This window comes from Alosa sapidissima, chromosome 1, assembly GCF_018492685.1.
Source record: "Alosa sapidissima isolate fAloSap1 chromosome 1, fAloSap1.pri, whole genome shotgun sequence".
Classification (NCBI taxonomy): Eukaryota; Metazoa; Chordata; class Actinopteri; order Clupeiformes; family Clupeidae; genus Alosa; species Alosa sapidissima.
This window is the reverse complement of record NC_055957.1, coordinates 43932012-43942291: the sequence shown is the minus strand read 5'-3', so window position 1 is coordinate 43942291 and position 10280 is coordinate 43932012. Positions and strand designations below refer to the sequence as shown.

At 46.3% G+C, this 10280-nt stretch overlaps 1 protein-coding gene across 1 annotated transcript in view; it reads left to right on the top strand.

The window, feature by feature from the left end:
• Positions 1–508: 508 nt before the first annotated feature.
• Positions 509–10280, top strand: part of LOC121719787 (leucine-rich repeat and immunoglobulin-like domain-containing nogo receptor-interacting protein 3) — a 42528-nt gene continuing 32756 nt past the window's right edge. Inside the window, exon 1 of the mRNA XM_042105560.1 lies at positions 509–1158. The gene's annotated coding sequence lies outside the window, so the exon portion shown is untranslated. The remainder of the gene's footprint in view (positions 1159–10280) is intronic.

Sequence of the window (10280 nt, the reverse complement as noted above, 5' to 3'; positions counted from 1 at the left end):
ACACTCATATGCCTGCATGTATGTGTGTATTTCCCCTGTTCCTCCATAGCCTGTGATAGACTGATGTAATGGCTGCTGACAGAAGCATGAAATGGGCCGCGGCGCTCAACCTAATCAACCCCACTGCCTCTGCACCTGGAGCCGAGTCAGCCCGCTCCATCTCACCGCGCGCTCTAAGCGATACCCAACTGAATTCATCAACACACAACCGAGGACCCGCGAAAGCCACCTCTACAAATCACCCACCCTTGGCATTAGTGTGTCACAAGTCAACAACACCTCCTGGATGTCATCTCTGAAGAGGGAAAGGAAAAATGACATGGCACCCACTGTTTCATGATCACAGGGTGGCGGTTGAGGCAGAATGAGGCAGACGATCCCTAAGTGCAACTCGCTCTTGACATTTGTTGTACGTTTTTTCCCAGGTGTGGGAGTTGGGAGAGGATCCCTGAGCCCTCTTGGCTGTCGGCGGAGCGCGCTGTGAAGCCAAACAGCCCGAGCGGTAGAGACACAGACAGCAACAGCAGATGAAGCAGCACGCACACATTCACTCCCTCCCTCTTTCTCTCTCTCTCTCTCTCTCTCTCTTCCTCTTCCTCTTTCTCTCTCTCTCTCTCTCTCACATAGACACGCTGGGAGGAGAGTGCTGAGCTGGGAACCTCGCGGCTGATTTCTTGATGCCCAGAAGAGAGACAGAGACAGACAGATACACATTGCTCCTGTGTGTTTGAGCGCAGATGAGTGGGCACGTGTGCGTGTGGGGGTGTGAGTGAGTGAGTGAGTGAGTGAGTGAGTGAGTGTGTGAGTGAGTGAGTGTGTGATTGAGTGAGCGCAGCTTGAAGAGGACTGTTGGTACACACACACAGCCTCAACGCAGCCAGGAAAGGAGGCGGCAGACGGTGATTGGCATGTCGCTCTCTGCTTCTGATGCCAGGCACTGAGGGGATCCTTTCACTCGTACACACATACACACACTTACAGACACACATACAGAAACACTTCCTCCCGTGTATAGAAACGGTGGGACAACTTATGGGCAGAGCGGAGACAGCAGGGAAGAACGGAAGCCTCACTCATACACAACAACAACAACATCAACAACAACATCAACATCAACGCTGAGCTGATGAAGGAGCAACAGCAACGCTTCAGCCCTGGGTAAGTGAACTTTTACTTCGAGTACATGTGGACACTCTCTCTCTCTCTCTCTCTCTCTCTCACTCACACACACACACACACACACACACACACACACACACACACACACACACACACACACACACACACACACACACACACACACACATGTATACTATTAAATACATACATACATACTGTACATCTACACATCCACTCTGACTTACATGTGTATTCTCAGCAATATCATCCAGCCGTGGTCATGTAGCAAGGTCCAGTGTGGGAAATGTTTTGGGAGAGAGAGAGAATGTGTGTGCGTGCGTGTGTGTGTGCGTGTGTGTAATTGTGTGGGATGTGGAGAGGGCTGTTTGGAGGGACGTTGCCTGTGGGCATGCCTGAAGGAGTTCTTCTGTCAGAAAAACTCTGTCTGCGCTGATCCACGTGTCTGTGTGGATGTGGGAAAGGGTCTGAGGGGAGCTTTGCTCTGTTCCGGAGACTGGAAATGATGAAATGGCTGTTTGAGCTGGTGCAAGTTCTCCTACACATTTACATTCTTACACACTCATACAGATACAAAGCATGATGTATTGACTTTTCCCAAGCCCACAAGAAGTTGTATACAAATAAACAGACACTCACAAATGCTCGCACACTGAACTCTCCTGTCCTTAGGCAGCCAGTGTTGCCCAATGTTGCTCACATGGCCATGTGTCCTCTTCACTTTCTCTTTTTCTTAACATCTCTCTCTCTCTCTCTCTCTCTCTCTCTCCTGCTTTCCTGGTCAAATTCAATCAGTCATTATTCAGACCAACAGATAAAGCTGCATTTAAAGAAAACATTCTTTGTGGTGTGTGTGTGTGTGTGTGTGTGTGTGTGTGTGTGTGTGTGTGTGTGTCTGTACATTATGTGTTATTTCACCTTCTCTCTGGCTCCCTCTCCTATGTTATTATCAGTGGCAGAGAGAGAGAGAGAGAGCAGGCGCGCGACAGAGATGGAGGAATGGAGCAAGGGAAAGAGGGAGAAGGAGAGAGAGAGAGGAAAAGCGACTGTGACAGTGTGGTAACAGCGCTGCCGCGGGGAGATAAGAGTTCAGGCTGGCAACAGGAGCGTCCACGGTAACGGCATCACCACGGCTCCAGAGATGCGCAGATAAGCACACAGCCCCCCCCCAGGAACATTCCAGAAATATATCGCCTCTCGAAAATTACTTACTTTCAGCTGTTCAAATTCGCTTACATACAGTACACTCTTTAAAGAACACAAGCATTACTCCATTGCAGGCCTGCTTGCGCTGTGCGTGAGTGTGTCTCAGGCAGTGTTTGATGTCTCTGTGTTCGGTGCTGCCAACAGACAGCTTGAGAGAGAGAGAGGCGATCGAGAGATACATGAGCCTGTTATTGGGCGCCAGCTGCTCAATAATAATTAATCTGGCGTCCTGATGATTAGGTATTCACTCCTCACTGAGAGACGGAGCGCTGACTGTCTAGCTCAGCTCGCAAATATGAACCTTAGATGGGGTGGGGGTGGGGTAGGGTGGTGGGGTTGGAGGGGGTGTGAGACAGCTGGAGTCATGGAGCGGTGTCTGCACTACTCCTGTACCCTGGGTTTGGTTCATACAGTTTACATTTAGAAGTATGTTGATGTGCTGTATGTATGCATGTGTATGTGTGTGCGTGTGCATGAATGTGTTCTGTAAGAATATGTGCTCATTCTGAAATGCTAAAGCAAAGGTCTGTAGTCCCTCTAAAGTGAATATAAATCACGGCATTGACCTTCTCCCATCTAACGAACTTGTGGTTCTCTTCTGAAGTTCACATTACCCTTCAGCCTGAGTCTGAGACAGAATTACTCCTAATAAACCATGAAGGAGACGAGAAGGAAGATGATGAGGATGGTGGTAATTAGACACACACACACACACACACACACACACACACACACATGCACACACAGTACAGATGAAAGCATCTCAAGCAGGCACAGATGGTAGAGTCTGTACAAGAGGGCGGAGACGGCAGGAAGAATAGACCCCCCCCCTTCAAAATAAAGAAAAGAAAAGAGCCATTAGCGCCGAGCGGAGAGGAAGAGGAGAGGAGTTGGGAGGGATGTTTACGGAGAGGCTAATTGATCATTACTGAGGATGCTGAGTGAGACTTCCTTCGCCTCGGCGCGGAAAAACTTCCCGACTGCCTGCATACTCTTGCAGTTGCACTTCACTTTTTCCTTTTAAATCTCGAATCTGTCACAGTGCAGGCGGCACACAAAAGATCCTTTCGTGTGAGTACCCAAATACTTCTTTGTTCTGTTTAGTTTTTAGTTTGGTAGTTCTCTCTCTGTGCAGCCGAACACCTGAGGGGAAAAAAAACTTCTGAAGTCTTGCAATCAATATTGGTGGGTAAACTACTCCATGGGTAAACTCTTTGTTTCTGCTGAGAGAGTGTGTTGGCCTTGGTTTGGTTGATGGATGGCGGGGGCCGTGGGGGAGTGCGGGGGCGCTGGGGTGTGATGTGCTCTCTTGTTTACATCTTCTGGCTGCTGGATGAGCAGACAGGGCAGAGTTCCCAGAATCCTTCAATCAAAGCATGACAGGCTGAACACATGACAAGACTCTAAACACATGCCTCATGATTTCATGGAAGTTGCGTTGGCCTGGAGCGATGAGTGTGTGTGTGTGTGTGTGTGTGTGTGTGTGTGTTTGCGTGCGTGTGTGCGTGCATGCGTGTGTGTGTGTTTATAAAGCAGATTGTTCTCTTGGCCTCACCCTAATGTGTTTCCGCTCTGGTTCTCTCTCTGTGTGTGTGTGTGTGTGTGTGTGTGTGTGTGTGTGTGAGTGAGTGAGTGAGTGCAAAAGCAGGGGTGACCTTGGGCAGTGTCAGAGCCAGAGCCTGTGTCTCGGCGGGAACCTCTCTGCCCCAGAGGATTCTGGGACATTAGCATATCGGGCTGTAGGTGCGGGGGGCACTGCTGTGGGCCTGTGGTCCCCAGAGGGGTGTCAGGGGACTGGGAGCATGGGAGTACAGCGCACCCATGTCCCTATGCATGGAGGCAAGGTCAACATCACCCCAGCTGGACTTGTCTTTGCTGGTTGGCTCGCTTGCTAGCTGGCTGCGTAATCCGCAATGACTGGGATAATCAGTCTGCAAATTAGGCAGAGGATGTGGGAGTCATGAACGATGACCAAGCAAGCAAATAAATACGTTGGGAGACTGTGCTTTTCAGTTTTCACCATTATCTGGCTTGGCCATTTGACTTTCAGATTTATGCTTCAGAATAATGGTGTGGATGATTATGCATGGATAGATGATTGACAGAGAGAGAGAGAGAGAGCAACTACCTGTATAATTAGACAATTTGGCAATTCAAAGCAAGCTTTTGTCATACTAATGAAGCCTTATTTGAATTTGAATTTGAAATCAGAGAGAAACAGAGGGAGAGGATAAGACAAGTCTGTGGCTTGTAGCCTAACAGTTGCTAAGGGAGCATGTCTCGCATCACGCAGTCTTTAATTTAAAGTATTAGAGTATGTTTTATACCTAAGCTGCTATTCCAGGCTCCACTCTCCCTCAGGGTTTGGCTGGGCTTCTGCCTCTCTGAATCACCCACCCAGGAACACGGAGCACAGATTGTATACCTGCCACTCTTCCCCCTCTCCTTCTCTCTCTCTCTCTCTCTCTCTCTCTCTCTCTCTCTTTCTTGCTCACTTCTCATTCCATTCCATTTCATTTAACTTCACTCTCTGGCTCAAGCATTCCCACAGTGCCACAGGAGCCGTAAAAGAGGATCTGGTGTTTTTATGTCTCAGATGCGCTTCCACTGAGGTCAGCACTAATTCCCAGGCTGCAAGCCTCCAAGCCCTGCTCGTGTTCATATGCAGTGTGTGAGACGCAGTCCGTCTTTCCCACATTCACAACCTCATAATGGATATATTATAAGTGATTTTCTATGTGTATCTTTTCAATATGTTAAAAGATGAATATGTTTGAGTTTGTCTGTGTGTGTGTGTGTGTGTGTGTGTGTGTGTGTGTGTGTGTGTGTGTGTGTGTGTGTGTGTGTTCGCTCTCCACTTCTATACACAGTGTTCTCATGTGGATGATGAAGTTTAAATTCAATTCAATTAATCATAATGCCATTCAGTTCTGTGGAGTCCTACTCATTTTGTGTGTGTGTGAAAATGATGTGCTAGATGACTGTTCAGATGGTGTCATATCCAATGTCATATTACTGTTTCAGAAGTACTACCGATGAGATCCTTTGCTTCTGTCTGCAGAAATCCATTAATGTGGCTGTATTTTTAATGTTTGCTCAGAATAGCCCTGGCTGAATATGAAATCAGCAGAGTGAGACAGAGATGAGTAGAGAGAAATGATGTGTGTGTGTGATGTGTATGTGTGTGTGTGTGCGTGTGTGCGTGTGTCTGTGTGTGTGTGTGTGTGTGCGTGTGTGCGTGTGTGTGTGCGTGTGTGCGTGTGTGTGTGTGTGTGTGTGTGTGTGTGTGATGTGTGTGTGTAAGTGTGTGCGTGTGTGTGTGTGTGTGTGTGCGTGTGTGTGTGTGTGTGTGTGTACGTGTGTGCGTGTGTGCGTGTGTGTGTGTGTGTGCGTGTGTGTGTGTCTGTGTGTGTGTGTGTGTGATGGTCTTTACCTGTGCATGCCCTCCATTAGACCTCCTCCATGCCTGTCCACTCAGGTCAGCTTGTCGTTGTTGTTGTTTACATCCTGGCTGTGTGGGTGCTCTCTCCTCTCTCCTCATCTCTTCATCTCCATTTTGTGCTCATCTTGTCTCATTATGTCTCTGCTGCTCTCTTATGGTCTGACACTGTGCAATTTCACATCACTTTTTTCTCTTCTCCAAATTCTTCTCGTTGGCTGAGTCGACCAGTGACCGTAGGCAGAACTGCAAACCCAACCTAACCCACAAGTGACTACTAGCCACCTCTGTCAGACATCATGAAAATGCATGGGCTACAATTCCTCAGGGTGCCATTATGAATCACTGTTAGTCTTCACCTGTGGTTAATAAGGGTAGCCTGCATGCTAAGTGGAAGATGGTTGTTAAAAAGGTGTGAAGAGAAAAGAGAAAGAGATGGAGAGAGAGAGTAGGAAGAGAGAGACGAGAGAGAGAGAGAGAGAGAGAGAGAGGAGTCTAAATGTTTTCTTGTACACAATATTTATTTCTCCATCTTCATGCAAACATATGCACACACACACACACGCACTCATAGACAGACAGTAAACATGTGACATGTAGCAAATGTATCCTCAGGCATACCGGTACTTACAGTAACTCAATTCAATTTCAATTTCAATTTATTGTGCTTATAGAGCGCCAAAACATTACACATGTATCATGGCGCTTTACAGAATGTAGGCAATCAGAGAAAAAGGAAAGAAAGGAAGAAAAGAAAAGAAAGAGAGAGGCCCATGGGTAACAGGGGTGAGGAAAAACTCCCTAGAATTGGAGATACATATAGGAAGAAACCTCGAGCAGATCCACGACTCAGGGGCCTGACCCATCTACCTAGGGTCAATACAGGACAGTAAGGTCTGTATACATGACAAATGCATATGATAGTCAGGTGTAGAGAATAAGACATGGTGTTAAAAAGCACTTGAGCAGAAAGTTACAAGAGGTGGGGTGATTACGTATCTGGTTTGATAATTCATTAATCCTGATTTAGTGACAGAAAGTTCAAATAGTCCAGTATTGGATTTGTCCAGGGGAAGGGAGTTGTCATGGGGCATGTGGTGGGTCGGCAGACAGGCCAGGAATCCGGGCAGAATTGTCATAGGCAGGTGATGGACTCGACTGGGACCAATAGATTTTTGATGCATGTTCTGTGTTATGAAATTTTCATGCCACACTATCAATGAAGGATTGCACTCTTCACCATAATATGACATAATGTCCCTGTGAAGCTTGCATAATACATCATAAATATCTTTATGTCAGCCAGGCATGTAGGCTCTCACATGGCAGTTTACCTCATTCATATATAACATATAACATGGATATCAGTGCGCTGCACTTTTCATCAGCAGGCAGGATTTCTATTGAAATGAATTGTAAGTGGAAGTGACTTGTGAATGTCCACATACAAAGTCCTTAAGAAAAGACATACAGTATACCGGTACCTGCCATTTGGTTAATCTATGAGATGAGTTGTAACTGAAAAATGACATGCTATGGCACAATATGTCAGATGACTGGGCTGCACTGCTGCCCTTGGGCAGTGGGAGATTTAAAAGACACATATAGTGTCCGTGCTGCCTTTTTTACACTCCACTAGTTGACTCTTGTCAATTTTCAGCTCAGTTGCGGACCATTTTTTTTTCCCTGAGACTATCATTCATTTACAGAAAACACAAAGGGATTGGATCATGTGCTCCATAGCACCCTTAATCAGAACCCCCCCTCTCTCTCTTTCTTTCTCTCTCTCTTTCTCTCTCTCCCTCTCTCTCTCCTCTCTCCTGTTCTGCAAACAGCAAAGTCTACTTCACTGTCAGCCCCATGGGCAAAATATTACATGAGTCTCTTGCACAACAATGCAAGTCATAGCGTGACCGGACATAGAACAGGCAGGACAGAGAGAAGCTTAGCGCAGTCTGTGTGTATGTTCATATGTGTGTGTTTGTGTGTGTGTGTTGTGTGTGTGTGTGTGTGTGTGTGTGTGTGTGTGTGTGTGTGTGTGTGTACATGTAACAGAGACTGTGACAGAGAGTGTGAAAAGGATCAAGACTGTGTGTGTATTACTGAGATTGTGTTTCCGAGAGAGACAAACAAGTGTGTGTGTGTGAGGGGGGGGTGGGGGGGGGGGGGGGGGTGCAAGTGATTTGGGCATTGCTGCAGCCCCTTGAGTCCCTTGCGTGACTGAGAGACTGGGACTGGGAGAGCAGAGGCCTTTGGCCTCTCACCCCCTCTGTTCCTGCCCAGCCTCTGTGTGTGTGTGTGTGTGTGTGTGTGTGTGCATATCTTTGTGTGTGTGTATGCATATGGGTGTATGTCTTCTTTCTTTCTTTCTTTCTTTCTTTCTTTCTTCACTCTAGCTATTTTTTCTCTCTCTCATGAATCATCAGTCATGAATATAAAATGTGAGTCAGAATGAGCCGGGGATCATTTGTCCTTCGTCTTCTTCGCTGGTCCAGAGTGAATAATTCAGCGTCCCTGGCCAAATGATCGTCATGACATCCATTTTCCCTGCTCTTTGGGCTATTTTTGAACTCTGAGCTGTCAAACTCCTCTCTTGTCCTCCCCTCTGTCTCTCCGGCGTTCTCTTACCAGTTCCCTGTCTCCGCACCCCTCGCTCTCCTGTGGAGGAGTTGCTGTCACCAGCTCGGATCTGGGGGAAGAATGGAATACATTTGCTCTTTAGCTTTGATGTTTGAATTCATGGCATATATATATATATATGTATATATACACACTATATATATATATATACATATATATATATAGTGTGTTTATGCTCATGGTGTAAGTCCAGAATGAAGGTTTGTGTGTGTGTGTGTGTGTGTGTATGTGTGTGAAAGACAAAGAGAGAGGTTTGTTTGTTTGTTTGTGTTTTCCTGTCTCTTTGATCATTTGTTTACTAACCCTTGTCATAATGGAGCATGTTTGAATGGGACTTTTCCCTGTAAATAGCTTTTTCCCCCCAGTAACACATGTAGAGAGAGAAGCTAGTGGGGGAGGGGTGGGAGAGACCACTGCAGTTGCTTGAGATGTTTTCTGCTATTGCCCAGATTCGCTACAAGGGATTATCAGAAGACGTCACTGCATCTCTGCTTCATCTCTTTGATTTTGTCTTCCTCACCAAAACACAAAGATGGACTGCTGGACAGATGCTGCACCCTGACGAGAACAGCATAGCTAACGCTAGATTTACATGGGCAGGAATGTCTCTCCCTCTCCAATGTTCTCTTCCATCTTCCTTCTCGCTCTCTCTCTAAGCGCTTTCAGACATACGTGTAAGACCGGAGGTTCTGCCGATGTTAAACGGTGGGGCCGTATATCTGAACGACATAACCGGTCGTATGGAAGTCCGAATTTACCCGGTGTTTATACTACTCCCCCCCTAGTATTTCCTCCGGACATTATGTAAATGTGCTGTGTCTGAACGAGGAGTAGAACATGCGGTTAAAATTCACACCTAGTGAGAGGGCGTGTTGGTGACGTTTCTTTCGTGCGTCCATGTGGTTAGATCTGACTTAAATGCTACTGTTATGATGGAGTGGCATGCTGTCCAGAAAATCTCCGACCTGGAAAGATGCAGACATCACGGAGCTACTGTCCATGAGGGCATACAACATTTTGATAGAACACCTGAAGGCAACGTTAGAGACACGTTAGCCTACAACTGCATGGCAAGGACAAACGAATTCAGAAGACTGAATCATCATAAGCAGAAGGCGCTGAAAAGGCAGTAGCCTACAGCGACGTCGTTGACGACAATAACAGGAGTATTTAATAAATTGTTAGCCAACACGGTTTTCTGTTCATTGATAGCCTTCATGACCTGCTGAGCTCGCTGATATTTGCTGAGCATATATGCCTAGAGAAAATGAAAACGAAGAAAACCCAACTTTGTTCCAAGCTCCTTGCGTAAATGCGACACATGGGGAGAGGATGCTTTTGGAAAATTTTATTAATGTTAGTATTTTGTTTGTTGCTTAAAAACATTGTATGATCTTGAAGTCTTGAGTTAGCCTACTGAATTCGCTGGTAGCCTACCATAAAGTTTGTGCATGCTCTCTCTCTCCAACGCAAACCAGATTTAGGGTTCTATAGCCAATTCTGGTACATAATGTTGAAAACAGATAAATGTGTTTATTTAAAGCACACATACAAATACTGTAGGCTAGGTCAATTTCAAGTGCGCACTTACGTGACTAGCCTACTTCAAGTATTAGCCTACGCACAATAGATTTCTCTTCTTTAGCCTACATAATGCATAGGCTACACTTTGTTAACAAAAAGCAGCTGTGACAGGCAGCGGCCGCATATATTCTGTGTCATATCTCGCATCTTGTGAACTCTACAAGCCCCCACCCCTCACTCGACAACCACACGGAGATTATGTAATGTGTGTGTATGTCGTTCACACATACGTCCGTATAAGGTCAGTATTAGGTCCGCAGGTTAGCATCATATC